Raw genomic sequence first — 6,316 nt, 5'->3', positions numbered from 1 at the left:
TGGAGCAGAAACATTCATTTGCGCTGAGCACGTCTGGTGCCAAAGCTGACTCTGTCTGTCCCAGTCTGGGTAAACATGGCAGCTATCAACATGGACTAGCCGGGGCTGTTGAGGGACCCAACTCCCTGCTGCTGTTTATTGTAGTCGTGAATGTGCACATCTGCTTTGGCGTTCCAGGACTCACAGCTCTGTTCTTTTTGCTTCAGTCTTTGGCTGTGATTTTGTTTCTGAAATGGTCTTTCCCTCTTTCATTAGTGCTGCCCTTTTATACCTAATTCCTGTACTGCTCCCCTTTTTAAAAACACTCCACCTTTTCATTTTTCCCCCCATGAAAAAGGTAGACGGCAAGCCCCAGTAGGTCACAGTGCATTAACCACACTAATAAACCCATTACATTGCAATGGAATGGGATCCAAACGAGAGGGGGAGAGGGTGCTGAGTGATGGGGATGAAGGAAGGAGAGTGGCAGATTTTGGCAGAGAGGAGTGGTAGACTGAGGAGGGAGCGATGAAGCACAGTGGCAGGTTGGGTAAAAGCCTCACTGATGCACACTCACTTTATGTATAAATATATATATATATATATGTGCCTTTAAGCCCCTCTGTCTATTCATTACCTTTTCCTACCAGCATTCATTAAGGAGAGGATCTGCCATCTTCTGCCAGAGCATTGCATCACTCCCCGCTCCTACACGACTCCTCTCGCCGAGCATTAGCTGCATTGTGGGGCCAATTACAACACTGCGGCGCGGTTCAGGGGCCATAAATATCCACAGCATGTCCCCAACCTGCAGTGCTCCTGTGAGGAAAGAGGCGAAGCAGAGAAGAGGAACGCAGGAGGAGAATGTGGGACAAAAGAGCAGCTGAATGCAGATTTAAATGTACTGCTCCAGAATCAAATCACAGTGTTTGTTTGAATAGTTGTGGGACTGTGGCACTGCAGTGTCACAGCAATTCATAATTCACAAACAGTTCTGTAACACTGGTGAAGGAACGAGTGAGGAATTCGTACTGAAGCATGCTCCACTTTAAATAAATGGAGACAAGAATAGTAACTAATATGTACATTATAAGCAACCGTTAAACAGTTATTGGAAATTTTAATTTTCAGTTTTTGCCTTATTCCTACAAAGACAATATTCCTACTAAGCTGTTTACATGGCTAATTAAAATTAATTTTATATTTTACGTCTTTGCATCAAAATTTGATTTTTTCAAAGTTTCCTACTGATGGCAGACTGTACGAATACGAATACTTCTCGAAAAACGTTGTGATATTTGCGCATATCACCTGTTGAGACTCCAAGTCTTTGGTGAATGTTTAACAGTAGGTGTGTTTCTACCTTTGACCAGAAATGCAGGCTCTTCTTTTGGGCATTCATCCTTACCCCACAGCCTAGAAAACTGTTGACGAGTTGGTTTGTGTACAATGAATCCATAATAACACACAGAGCTGACCCTAGAAAGGCAAGAGACCATGTGTCAAACTGCAGTAAAAACCCCAGTTGAAATGACATATTCCAAATGGGCATGTATACACACCCAGATAATGCTGGAATATCCCACATAACTTAATCAGAATATTAATAATTGGGAATATTGTTGTAGAATAAAGAGACTCAAAACACAGGACTGGACATTTGAGGGTTTACTCACGAGAAAGCCAAAGAATTAGTACATCATGACAATTTATAGTGTCTGACAAACAAGCAGTATCAGTTGACAGCTTTCCAGTACACATTAAAAGGTGTTTCCTGTCACTTAAGCTGCTGTTTCCCTGTCATTCAGACAACCAGCTCCGAGAACAATTGCATCTCCTCACATCACCAAATTTGGCCAGAATCATGCCAGATCATAAAAGCTGAAGTCATGTTAAGAAAATAAGTTTATGTCATGTCATCTACTCTATAATATCTAAAAGAAATATGCTGTTTACAATACCATATCATATTCAGAATCAAATTCAGAATAACAGTGGAAAAACGAAGCCAATGATTCATGAATAAACTGATTTATTACACTCATAAGTGATAGTTGACATCTTAATAATAACCCTGGTTTTGGATTGAGGTAATCAGTAATAACAGAGCTAACATATTGCCCAAATACCTTTAGCCATTTGGCACTATACCTGAACGATAAGATGATACATGGTGCGTTCAGTGTCTCTAAGGTCTGATCTACATGTCAGTGGTATGTTCAGTGTCTCTCCCCAGTGAACCGAAGTCACAGTGTAGTATGCCCTAAAAAATATAATTAAAGATCATCAAAAATGTACCTTAAAACGTAACTTAAAAGTCTAGTTCCAATTAAACGCCCAGTCCCTTTTTATTAGCCTAGTGTAGCTACACATTTTGACAAATAAAGGCCCGGTCTGGTTGCCAAGCAGTTCACTCTGATAGAAGTTCATTGGATTTATAAAATCACTTGGGCTAACGTTAGTCAACACATACAAATATAAAAGTTTAAACTTCTGTCAATATGGACGTGCTACACATTGTTAGCTCAGTTAGATTCTAGAAAATATTCTAGTATTTTCCCACAATGGATGGTGAAAGTAAAACGCCAGAAGCTTTGTGCTTCAGTTTTTGAGTTTCTTGTCAGAAAAATGATTAAAAGGCTGAAATGTAATGTGTACTTTTGGACAGTTTTGTTTTCAGCTCTCTGAGGCCACCACACTTCCTTGTCAGCCCGCACTCCTATTTAACGTGGTTCAGAGGGCTGTGTTGTACCAGTGACTTTATCTAATGAACGAGACTTGTTTCTCAACACAGGCTCTTTGTATTCTCTCAACTGTGTCACATACTTGAAACGTTGTGATCTGGAACTCATGCAAAATGACTAATAAAACTCTGACCCACACACATAAACAAACACACACACACCTAATACTCCTTCAGGTTGTTTACATCCCATTTTGGATAGTGAGTCGCTGTTGGTGCTCCCCGCTACTGAACCCTGTTTCCATTTTATTTGAACATTTTACACCTGCTCCCAAACTGCAGTTGTTGCCTCCCTCAGAGTTCAAAGAAGTATCATTATGAGCTTTGCATGAGAAATAATGTAGATGTTTTAACTTAGGCCTCTCCACGTAAAGTGACTGAAACCAAATGCAGTATCAGATGAAACAATATCATCTGCCTCAACAAACAAAAACATAAAACCAGTCATTAAAGCGTATTAAAATCTATCTCAAGCCCCGTTAATGCACCTCTTCTCTCTGTCTATAAAGCTAGCTGATCTCAACAATGGGGCTTTATTCAAGGTCTGTAGTTCAGCCTCCTTGCCTCATGATTTAAACCTTCACTCAGTGGGTTTGTGTTCAGCACTCTTTTTCATCCCATGTATCCTGATAGTCAGTGTTATTTCTGTAATATATGCCATGAGACATGGAAGCATGTTGCAAATCGAAAAGGAACCACGTGAATTTAAACTGAATTGATTCAGAAAATCAGTGGCTACACCTTGACTGATGGCACGATTCTGAAACATTAATGGATACAATTACATAACCCAGGCCAGGCTTTAATTTTTATCTTTTGTGGTGGTTCAGCAGTGACACCCTCAGACACCTTATATCTTTGAGGTTATGTTATGATGTGATCTTTTATTTGTCTTTGTGTCTCTTTATTTCGTAGATGGAGAGGTCCATAACCACGAGAATAGCCCTGATGTTGGAAGGAAAGCCAACAAGGATCTATGCCACAAGGTGCAGGAGAGAGTTGCGCAGAGGAAACAAGGTTATGGAAAGTCCCCAAGAGCAGTTGTGGCCAGAGGAGCGTCCCAATAAAGCCATGTTCCCCCTCTACGGAACAGATGAAGGTGCTATCATCCTGAGGAAGGACGAAGCAAAAGGAGAAGTTGACTGAAGTACAGGTAACTATCCTGATCTTTAACGCAGTAATTGAGTTCCTGGGATTAGCGCTACTGAAGTGCAAAACAGAGAAAGGATGAGCATACCATTAAAAAAGTCAGAGTACACCATGCCAAAAAAAGTCATGTAATTGTCGGTGTTGTATGAAAAATAAGTGTAAAAAAAATCATAGTACAGAATGTCAAAAAAATCTTAATATAGTGGGCAGTAAAAAGTTGTATAGTACAAAGTAAAAAATGCTATAGCATGTTTTTGAATGTAACAGTTTTTGAGACGTACTATGATTTTTTAAGAGCTTTTTTAACATACTATACCATGAGTTTCTTTGACATGCTATACCATGACATTTTCCCACATATTAAACTATTACTTTATAGTTTTTCAATAAACTATACAATGACTTTCTAAACCGTTTTCGACATGCTACGACCATGTCATTTTTGATGTACTATGCTATGACTTTTTCAACATGCTAAATTATGACTTTATAGAGTTTTTTCGACATACTATACTATGACTTTTTGACATTTTTTAACATTATACTGACTTTTTCAACATTTTATGCTTTGACTTTTTTTTTACTTTTTTGGACATACTACAACGTTCAATACTATGACGTTTTTCGATATACTTAACTTTTTTGACATCTTTTTTTCCATATACTACATTCTGCAACTTTTTTCGACATACTATATTATGACTTTTTAACATGTTTTTTGACATACGGACTCTTTCCAACATTTTATGCTATGACTTTTTTTTTTGGATATTCTGACTTTTTTTGACATTCTATACGATGACTCTTTTTCGATATACTTAACTATGACTTTTTAGAGTTTTTTCGACATACTATACTTTGACTTTTTGACATTTTTTAACATTATACTGTGACTTTTTCAACATTTTATGCTTTGACTTTTTTTGACCTTTTTTTTTGGATGTACTTAAACTTTTTTTGACATTCTATACTTCAACTTTTTTCGACATAGTGTACAATTACTTTTTAACTCTTTTTTCCACAATACTAAACGATGACTCTTATTCAACGTACTATACTTTGACTTTTTTGTTTTGCAACATACTATTCTATGACTTTTTCCGACATATTTTTCCATTACTTTTTTTTCCAACGTTCAATACTATGATGTTTTTCGACATACTTAACTTTATTGACATCTTTTTTTAACGTTTTTTTTTCCACATACTACATACTGCAACTTTTTTCGACGTACTATATTATGACTTTTTAACATGTTTTTTGACATACTATACTAAGACTTTTTTGACATTTTTTAACATATTATATGGACTCTTTTCAACATTTTATGTTATGACTTTTTTTTTTGACCTTTTTTTTTTTACATTCTATACGTTGACTCTTTTTCGATTCAGATTTTGGAGGGGGTTTTTTTTACATACTATACTTTGACTTTTTGACATTTTTAACATTATACTATGACTTTTTCAACATTTTATGCTTTAATTTTTTTTTTTACCCTTATTTTGGACATACTTAAACTTTTTTTGACATAGTATACAATTACTTTTTTAACTCTCTAAATGATGACTCTTATTCAACGTACTAAAATTAGGCTGGACTTTTTTGTTTTGCGACATACTATTCTGACTTTCTCTGACATATTTTACCATGGCTTTTTCCCCCCCCAACATTCAATACTATGACATTTTTCGACATACTTAACTAACTTTTTTGACTTTTTTGACTTTTTTTTTTTTTTAATTCCACATACTACATACTGTGACTTTTTCCAACATACAATATTATGACTTTACTATACGACATGCTATACGATCACTGTTTTTTGGACATTTTATACTATTACTTTTGGACATGCTATACTTATTTTGACACTTGTAAAAGGTATACAATGACATTTTTCAACATACTTTTCATACTTCATACTTCAACATACTTTTTTGGACATACTATACTATTACTTTTCAAACCGTTTTTTTGATATGCTGTACCATGACATTTTTCTGTCGAAAGTATGATGATGATAATATGACTTTTTTAACCGTTTTTCTATTATTTTTACTGTTACTATTTAATGACTTCTTTCTACATACTATACTGACTTTTTAAAGTTTTTTGACATACTATTCTGTGACTTTAAGTTTTATCAACATACTAACAGTTTTTTCTACATGAGTTTGAGTTTTCATATATTATACTACATCTTTTTTTCTTTTTTCTGTTTGTGCACTCCAGGTACTGCCCATCAGGATTTGAAACCAGACCCTCGACCATTTGCACCCCACTGCCATGGACAGTCCCACCATGCTACCAAGCACACTTGGCAGTAGGACTGTTTATCCAGGTGCATTCAACCTTTCTGAGTGGGTGTTGGACTTCTTTGGACACTGGGTTTTAACGTTCACCTGCCCTGGATGAGGATCAAATCCACAACCTCAGGACCTC

This window comes from Epinephelus moara, chromosome 17 (assembly GCF_006386435.1).
Source record: "Epinephelus moara isolate mb chromosome 17, YSFRI_EMoa_1.0, whole genome shotgun sequence".
NCBI lineage: Eukaryota > Metazoa > Chordata > Actinopteri > Perciformes > Serranidae > Epinephelus > Epinephelus moara.
This window is presented reverse-complemented; position numbering follows the sequence as displayed.